This window comes from Tachypleus tridentatus, chromosome 6 (genome assembly GCF_004210375.1).
Source record: "Tachypleus tridentatus isolate NWPU-2018 chromosome 6, ASM421037v1, whole genome shotgun sequence".
NCBI classification, from domain to species: domain Eukaryota; kingdom Metazoa; phylum Arthropoda; class Merostomata; order Xiphosura; family Limulidae; genus Tachypleus; species Tachypleus tridentatus.
This window is the reverse complement of record NC_134830.1, coordinates 79,616,611-79,627,030: the sequence shown is the minus strand read 5'-3', so window position 1 is coordinate 79,627,030 and position 10,420 is coordinate 79,616,611. Positions and strand designations below refer to the sequence as shown.

Here is a 10,420-nt window from a genome sequence, read left to right as displayed (position 1 = left end):
AAAACAGTATTAGTAAACACAATTAAAACATTCAGGAATTTCTCTATCTTGACTGTTCTATATGTTGTTAGGGGCTAATTGCTCGAGGAAAGAGGAATAAAGACTTGCCGTCTAACAGATATACATTGTGTCTATCTCGCACAGTCTTAGACGACTTACAGCAAAAATTACTGTTATAGTGATTACACAAGTCCAACTCCACATACCTCTGTGCGATTCCATCATTTGGTTATGATATGGGAGCAGTGACAAGCAAGTATCAGCTTTATGGAAAAGCAACTGTCATATATAATCCAAACCAGAAACGAGGGTCAATGCAAGCCTGTGATTATGCTATATAACAAACGTTTTACTTTTTCTTGTTTCTGGGCAGAAAGTGTTATTACCCAATTGATTACGCCTAAAGTAAATGGAAAAGACCTATTTTTCTCTTGAAACATTGCTTTTCTGACCTGAGTAATATTCGTTTTTAATATATGAAAATGTAAAACTTCAGTTTTATACTGCTACAACACTCAACTACATAAATGTATGAAAGTTGAATATTTCATTTTTAGTTAATTTTCTTTTTGGGTTGTTAATCAGTTAGATAAAAGCTCGTATTAAATATTTTTAGATGAAATATAAATTAGCGATTTTATATGTCAATGTTACTGCAAATATCATGCAGACTTATAATCCAAAAACGTAAAATTATTATAAGTGTCGCGTCTACACATTTTAAGAATTTACTACAATATCCTCACTAAGATATGAACTTGTTGAAATATCACTGTGATTCATGATGACGTTTTCCATCTGAGATATTGAAAATAAAGTGTTAATTGATTTTAAACTGTATGCCCACCCACCCCTAAAAATTACCGATTAGTGTGGGAACACGTTTTTTTAAATATTAGATTGGGAATGTCCGTGTTTCTTTTATGTTGGCGAAACGCGATTACTGTATCTTGGAACATCCACAAGATGATGATAAAACATGAGCATTATTTTATTTAATTTCTATTCTCGCAACTATAACATACATACATAAGGAAACCAGAAATAAAAACAGATTTTACATGAACTGTATGCTAGCTTAGTAGCTTTAATAAATGTTTCTCGGTTATTCTTAAATAAAATATATATATATTTTTTTAGAGGACTTTAGTAATATTGTTTTATATAAGATATAAAAAAAAAACATTAGATTTATCGTTGTTTCTGTCTTGGCTAATTTCTGCTATATTTTCAAACAATTAAACTAATATATAAACGCTATATGTACTTGATGAAAATAATGAATAAACTCAAAATTTTAATCGAATTACAACAACGATGTTTTGCATAATTCAAATTTTACTGTAATGAAAGTCCTACAAAACTAATAGGAAGTTTATATTAAAAACATAATAAAGGATTATTTCAGTTTTATTATAGTTCAGTTATGAGCCTATTTTGGATAAAAATTACAGTTTTCAGTTTATGTATATATAAATTTTAATATATAATTGGTTAATCGTAGGATTAATGATTTTATGTAATGAAAACTAGAACTCGTGTTGAACAATATTGTAACTGATAACAGTCATCGTTAAATATATTTCATTGCACTCGTTTCCCTATTGTATCAATATTTTGCTTCTTATTAGTGATATCGCTGAGAAGTAACTTTAGTCAACCAGACTACCATTTCCAATTAAAGAAAGCTTTAATCGTCAACCGTCAATATCTGTTGTTGATTTGTTTGAAATTGAGTTGTGTCAGATACAGTCTTTAACAACCAATAAAACTGCAAAAAAAGAAAAAAAATTTGCAGTAGCCGATATTCCTAAATTGTTTGGCTGAAGTATCTATTTAGTGAAGAGAGTGATTTAAATCCATACTTCATCATCTCAATTACATGTTTTTTAGAAAAATTGCACAAGACTGGTTTGTGTTGCTTATAAAATTGTATAACACAGGTTCCAAATTCTTACATTGTATAAGAATAATACTATTAAAACTAATTTTATACCGTTTTACAATGAAAACTGTGATCCCAATACTGGTAATGGAAAATTTATTTTACTATCATCATTTTTGTAAAAGGTAGAAAAGAACAACAAGATATTAATATTTACTAAAGAGGAAATCTTGAATAGCCATAGCACTTGAAATATTTTTAGGTAGGATTAGAGTACATTAATCTATGTTGTTGTTTTTTTTCTTTTCCTTTTTGTTCCCTGCTGGGACAGCAGTAACTCTTCGGATTTACAACGCTAAAATCAGGAATTCTATTCCCTTCGGTGGACACAGCCCGATGCTACTTTGCTATAAGAAAAACAAACAAACTTTCCTTTTTATTAGCTATATTTTTGTATGCCAATACCAAACAAGGGACGCGCGTATACCCGATCTAATTTCATTATTTATCAGGATCTCTACCAGCCTACCCTCAAATTGAAATGACTTTAGGCAGGATCAGAGTAAATTAACCTGCGAGATCTTAGGTTTGGTCAAATAATCAGTTTGAGCCCAAAACTGTAATTAGATTTGAAATTAGTCGAGAGATTAAGTAGTTATGAATAAAAATTTTACGTGAAAACAAACAAATTCAGAGCCGTTCTATTAACCGCTATGCTGCGACTAAAAATTCATGTAACATTATTTTTCGAAATATTAATTTGACATGATATAAATTACATATTCTCTATAGAAAAAAAAAGAGAGAGACTGAACGAAATTGTTATTTGCATGATGCTTTATTCGACGTAGTATTACTAAGGACTTTAAACAATTAATAAAAACGGTGATTATATAATTTTTATATGAATACAGTGGTCTTGCAATTCTGTAGAGTTACAAAATTTAAAAAGCTTTTGAAACTTGACTTGCAAAATGTCATTATCAAATAACAATTTCACAGATTGATCGTATTATAATTCATATTAAATATTGTGATTTCGTTATTAAATAAACAATTCATAACTCCAATTTTTGAAACTTTTGTAAATTTGTTGCTGTTCTAGTTGTTAACTCAAAATAAAAACATTGATTTAATGTTTACATTTAGATGTTATATAGCATTATCAGACAGGTAATTATCACTCCAATGAACAACATCAGAATCTCAGCGAGATGAATTGAAACGTGGAGTACTAGATTTTTACGAGGATAAAATCCTTTGTTTAATAAATGATAAGAAACCAATTAAAATGAAAACACACCATGATTAGCGACTTGAGGAAGCACTGAATAAAATGAAATACCAACTTCTAAGTCATCTGTTGTACAACTATCAGACAATTACGTAGTACTTGAACCTAGTTGGTCCATATTATTTCTAGTCTAGACATAGTTCAGTATTTCTCTAAACTTTAGAGCCTTGAAATAGAAAACTTCATTTTATCTAGGTAGTGTTCAAGTCAGCAATCCATCAGTGCAAATTTAAAGGATTATTAAGTTTACAATCATGCATGAAGATCTTTTCATGCAGATGATAAGCCGATGATTCACGGTTACTCACAGTTTAATTATGTTTCAAATAAGGACGTGTTACTGAATGCAATACTTTGTACTGATTTTTTTAAAAAAAATATGTACATCGAAGTTATAAGCTCATTTTATGGTAGAAACTTATCATACAGATAATCCCTTAAAGGTAAATATATATTTATAAATTTAGGGTTTTTCAAAATGTTAGGAAAATAAAATCCTATAAATGTCTAACACTAATTTCATTTACGAGTTTCTCATAAAGCAAGTTATCTAAATTTATTGGTAAAGATCCTTAATAAACATGACGTACTGTTAATAATTTCTAATATTAAATTCACAGACATTTGTGTGTATGACAAAAGAGCTACTCTAGTAAAAAAAATCGTGCTCATTATAATTCACACTGATTTATGTATGCACGGTCAATTAATCTGACATTCGTGTGTGTGTGGGTTTTTTCTTATTGTAAAGCTACATCGGGCTATCTGTTGGCATTGGTAACCAGCCATCAATATGTTGTTGTTTTTGAAAAGCAGTAAATGGCTATCATATTAACTGCTGTTATAATCAGTTGATACAAATCTATTTTAATGATCGAACTTTTGAAATAACTTTATTGAATTAACTAATGTTTAAAGTTCACTCTATTGCTTAATACTTGTAAATGATAACATAATATTTTCAAACTGTTCTAATAAACTATGTCGTTACGACGTTAGTACCTTTTATACATGTACTGGAAGAAAAACCACTCTTGAAGACTAAATTAGTTTATACCACACTAACTTAATGGTGAAATTTTTCATATTCCTAATATGAACATTAATTCTTGTGGAAATAAATATTTTTCAGGAATATTCTGAACATTTAAGTTTGTTTTTTTAAATTATAGTTTAAGCTCCCAAACAATTTTGTATATAAGAATAATTTTTGAAAAATAAGTGGCAACAAAATATAATGTTACAACAGAACTATCGCTTAACGCAGTTCCCCGCTGGGACAGCGGTAAATATACGGATTTACAACGCTAAAATTAGGGATTCAATTCCCCTCGGTGGACGCAACCGATGCGGCTTTACTGTAAAAAAAAACAACAGACAAACACACACGCTTAATGCACTGTCATTTTGCATTTCAGTGCTTGGAGTACTTTTACGTTATATACTGCATCTGCGTGTGCGCATATGCCACGTGACACGTACTTCGATACCAATCTGCAGTAGCTCGTGAATGCCATGTATGTGTTTTGACAAGATACTTTGCACTGTTATTTGGTTTAAGAGGAGAACTATGCTAGATTCATCGTATTAAATATTTAAAATTGAGACACACATGATGATTTGAATATGCTTTAGTATGATATTTGAGTAACTAACATATATCGGGTGTTATCTTTATCTAAAGTTAAATGTTACAAAAGAACGTTCTTGACGTAAATCAGGTGCTCCTACGATGACGTGTTACAAAACCAGATAGAAATTCTGTGTTATGTGTCGTTGACTGTCTGGTCAGTTGTGTATTCGAGGTAAGCAGAAGTTCAGTTACTAAAATCCTGAAAACGGTCAATGCATTCAGTTTAGGTGTTTCTGTTGCAAATATATATGGCGTGCTTATTTACCTAATGAATGTGTATTTTATTATATTATAACAGTGTTAACCAATATCGAATGTGACCTATTTGGCAATTTGCCAAACATATAGATCCAATTTATTAAAATACCCTTTTATGTCCGTTCTAACAGTAATATTTACTGAACTTAATAAAAAGCTACAAGATACTTGCATGTTTGTTTTTCTCTATATTTATTTTATTTTTAGTTTACATGTCACTGTCACTTTGTCCACAGTTGGATTTCTCGCAGTGGATAGAGTGCGTATAGTTCGATGTAGCTTCGTGTTAAAACAAACGGCTGTTGTGTTAACTGTTGAGTTTTAAGAAGATATATTTTAACATGGTATCAGTGAAGCACAACTATAATGTTCTTTAAGCTGAATTGAATGTTTTAAAACTCATTATTGATTTCATAAATATCATTTACATTACAGCGCGCAATTCTCATTTGACATTACAGACATACTCTAGTACTAAAAGGAGTATATTTAGAATTGTATGTAATACATTGTGTTATTCTAATCAACGAAATAGTTTTAGCTTATGGTAATTAAACTTGTTTGAAGTTCACACAATTCTTATTCTTAAATCATTAATAACGTAAACACTGCTGATATTGTCTGATAACGACAAAATCTTTTTCTGTTGTACGTGGTGTAAGTCTGTACTTTTCCCTTCAGTAAATATTTTGGTGATAGGTTAGAAGATAATTTAACGGTTGGCTATGGACTTTGAACGTTATAGAAAGAAGTTTGGTCTACGTCATGCATCGAATGCGAAAATTTTCTTTGTTATTGTATTACTGTTGCAACAGTTATAAGTTTTCACATCGAGACATTGAAGTGTAAGTGTTCAGAAAGACTTGAGAGTCTAAGCGTTCTTTTAAGAATAGCGATAGTTTATGCCAACTTGTATTTTCTTAGGTAACTTAAAGATGCATTCAAAATAGTCTGTAGTTATATTATTCTTTGAAGTCAAGCAGCTAATTTTTGTTTATTACTAATAAATTTTAATAACTAATTTTGTTTCATATTTCTTACAGTCGTATACTTGAACGCACGATTATGGAAAACATTTATGTTAATTCATGTGTGAACGGTCCAGGACAATATTTTTAGTATGCAAACTAATAAATACACTTAAGAAAATAGAAATCAAAGTTAAAAACAAAATTGTTGTTACTGCTAATAGTTTTTTGTTTCATCCAATCAACAACGGTTTACTGGCTCTCCTGTTGCACTTAGCTGCATAAGGACTACTTTATATACAAACTTTGGCGTTGTAAACAATAGCCCTGTTGTCATAAACATTAGTCTGTTGTCCTTGATTTTGACCAACAAGTGTTCATTAAATATCGCAGTTACTTTGGAAAGGGGAAAAATGATACTGAGTAATTCAGTGTAGTGCTGTAAAGACAGTAAAAGCAAAACCTCTGTAGCTTAAAGAGAAATGTTATTTTTTTCCTTACTATGACTTCATTTCATCCCGGTTTAGTAGAATTACGAAACTTACTTCGTTTAAGACAACACTCTAACACATTCGGCTACAAGTAAATGATATGCCAGGCTTATGATAAAACATGAGCTTGATATTAAGTCGCCTGTTTCGACAGAATTAACATTAAAAGAAGATAATGTGTTGTTACTTGTTCGTAATAGCCCACATTATTATTATATTTTGGTTTTTCGTAAAGGTTCAGTTTGTATAGGTATTTAATTATATGTAAAAGCTCTACAATTTTGCTGAAAATTAAGTAGTTTCAAAAGCCTAAGTATCTTGAAAATCTACGTATAAAAAAGACTATGCTTACATGCAGTTAGCCCTCTACGTATTGCTAAACATCGAAACAATAATAAAAACTCTAGCAGCTAAAGTTTAGGTAATCATTTATGTGTGTATGCGTGTTTTCTTATAAGTGTCACATCGAAGTAAATCGAACATTTGACTTTAGCGTCGTAAATCCGAAAACTTACCGCTATCCCACCGGAGGACGATCATGCAATTAAATAAAAGTTCTCAAGATATTAAAGCAGTGCAAACTAATACAATGAACTTTGCATTTCTATTTAAAGTATAAATAGACCTATATCGATTTAGTTAGAGAATCCACTCGACAAAAATAAAGATATTAGTCTAGTACGAACAAGCTTTTTTATCATCATTTGTTAAACATTTAACAAATCTTTAAGGTAAAATTTTGATTTAATATTGTGGAAGAGATGATTTCACTAATAATTTTAAAGTATTTTTGTAAACATAGACTGTGGGAAGTTTTTTTTTCCTACGAATTTTTGGCTCATAAAGCTATCAGAAAATCTGTGAAAATTACGACAACTTTTTATTCTGTCATGTAAGAGTAGTTTCTAATCAGAAGGTGTGGAATACGTTATACTCTAATAATAAATGTTTAGGAATGTCTATTATACTCTTTTTGTTTCACTGTTATAAATTGTAGAAATGCACCCATTCATATAGTACTCTGAATATATCTACATGCACTATAAAAAATTTGTAAAAGGTTAACATAATAAACCTCATGAAACAGCTCTATACGTATCTATCAGTTACATTCAACTGAAATATGCTCTAACACGTGTAATGTCTTACTAACAACACATTTTTCTTACAGCCATTTGTACTTTCATGTTTACAGACGTTATTTCTAAATCAACAAGACTGCTTTTAGCCATGATGTTACACAATTCACATGTACTACAATATAAAATTCAGTATTTCTTGACAAAATAGAGCTATTCTAAGAATACAGCTATTTGACAACGTTCAGCTTGAGCACATAATGAAGAAATACTTAGTGTTACAGTACTTCTCAGTTTGTTCCAAATACCGCTTTGCTCACAGTCAACTTTCAGTATTTAAGGAAGTACTTTATTCCGAAGTAACGTTCAGTGCAAGCAGATTAAACTAACTTTCCGGTCAGTGTACGTGTGAAGAAGGGAGTCGTTTACATCTTTATTTGGTTGCTTTTACATGGGAATATGATCCACATAAATTGATAATGTAGCACTTTTGTTTACTATTCGTACGAAATGATAAACTGTAAAGTAAAATTAAATTAGCTTAAGTCCTTTTATATTTGTATACAAAAAGCTGGTTGGGTTCTGTTACACAAGTTAGTTACATATAGATGAAGATGCGAATGAAAGCGTTTTATACAATATTTTTATTTGTAATTTTTGATTGGTTCATAATATAGATTTTTAACTTTTCGCGAGTTAAAATGTTAATGAAAAAGTTTTAACTTATAAGCTATTGAGTCATAATTTTGTGGTCGATAAAAATTGAATGCTAATTTCGATTTTGCGTCAACACAACTTGACTGGGAGACAAAACGTAAATACATTTTGACTTTATAACATGCATGCAAATGTTTAGGAATGTTTTCTTAAAGGAAAATTAAATCAGACTTTTTCCTTAAAGCGTATTGAGAAGTAAGCTATTTTGATAATCTCTCTTCTTTTTTTTTTAGGCTGTATGTCACCAGTCTGGTTCGTCTCTCAAAACCTTGTGTAACAGAGCTTAAACTTGATAAATACTAATTGACAATTAAGGATCTTACTGTGTGCCAATAGGCTATATGCATTTTAATAATGTTTAATATGTTGTAAAATATCGTAATAACTCTTAATCTGCTGTTATACAATTAATATTAACTTCCAGTCAGAACAAGTTACCTCCTTAAACCAGCCCCCCAGTGGCTCAGCGGAATGTCTGTGGACTGACAACGCTAAAAACCGGGTTTCGATACCCGTGGTGGGCAGAGCACAGATAGCCCATTGTGTAGCTTTGTGCTTAATTCAAAACAACAACAACCTTAAACTAAAACTAAAAATCTATCTGGTAATTAGTATAGCTATTTAAGTGTGCTTTATTTAGGTTTGTAATTATAAAGATTAGAATGTGTTGTTTCACCAGTTAAACATTTTTATCGTAAGCCAAACAACGTGTCACGAGGTTCGGAAAGCTTAGGAGTTACTAAGTCCTAAGCAAACACTGCAGAACGACCTCTATAATTAGAGTGAAATAAAAATACAGCTAGATATCTTAAACATTCTAACTAGATGCTGTTAATAAAGGGAACAATAAAAAAACCAATGGTATATTATATATATGTGTGTGTATGTGATATTTTATTTTTTAATTATTTTTCATCATAAACTTTAGAAGATAATCTGCAGTTATGCAATATAATTTGTGTTGTTTATAGAATGTGTTTGATTGAAATATGTCAGTAGGCGGGACATAATTAAAATGTTGTGATTAAGTAAGTAGCCAGAGTTTTTTTTCTAAAACAAAATATAGTATTATGCCTAGGAGAGGTTACAAAAAAGTTTTACAAAGTTAATGGGGGAATCAATAAAGGTAAAATTAAGTACATACAATTTAATTATTAAGGTGATTGAGACAAAATAAAGGTTTCAGAGAAATAAAAAAATAGTTTTAATGAAGCGTGAAAATATTTGCCTTTAATTTTAAATAACATGTTGAGTCGTGTCTTATATTTTAACTTTTAAAATTGCTTACTCGTAACCTTAAAGTATTTTTTTGTCACATATCAATTCAAGGCTAGGGATATTGTTTAATTCTGAATAAACATTTTAGCAGTTGAATTAGACCTGGCATAGTCGAAGTGGTGGTTAATTTAAGATAAATAAATAGTTCAAACTCCAAAAAAATATGAAACAAGCAAGCTGTTCTGTTGAATGTGAAGCAAACAACTGTATGGTTGCGGCTTATTTATAAATCTTTAGTAAATTATATATTAGAAAGACTGAAAATAGTCTGTTATCCCAAAAGTACCAAGTTTTTATCCCTACATTACACTGTAAATTGTTCAGCTACAAATATAAAATCATTTAGTAAGTAACAAAAATACTACACTACGTGGTATGATTATTCAGTTTATGGCCAGGTGGGTTAAGGCGCTCGACTCGTAGTCCGGGGGTCCGCATCGCACCAAACATGCCCACCCTTTTAGCTGTGGGAGCGCTATGAAGTTACGGTCAATCCTACTTTCGTTAGTAAAAGAGTAGCCCAAGAGTTGGCGGTGGGTGGTAATGACTAGCTGCGTTCCCTCTAGTCTTACACTGCTAAATTAGGGACTGCTGGGGCAGATGGACGTCGTGTAGCTTTGCGCGAAATTAAAACAAACAAACAAACAAACATTCAGTCTGTAAGCTTATACAAAACTTTTGTTTAAAATGTTGGTTTACAACACGTGAATTTAAAAGTATGTCTTTTTCATAATTTGAACGATGCATTTTTTTGGAGGGGAATTTTGGAAAAATGTACCTAAACAAAAATTCAATTAAAAGCGAAAATATTTCCATG

General features: G+C 30.6%; 1 protein-coding gene across 1 annotated transcript in view; it reads left to right on the top strand.

The window, feature by feature from the left end:
* The first annotated feature begins 4,959 nt into the window (after positions 1-4,959).
* Positions 4,960-10,420, top strand: part of LOC143252881 (rho GTPase-activating protein 18-like) — a 165,385-nt gene continuing 159,924 nt past the window's right edge. Inside the window, exon 1 of the mRNA XM_076505689.1 lies at positions 4,960-4,984. The gene's annotated coding sequence lies outside the window, so the exon portion shown is untranslated. The remainder of the gene's footprint in view (positions 4,985-10,420) is intronic.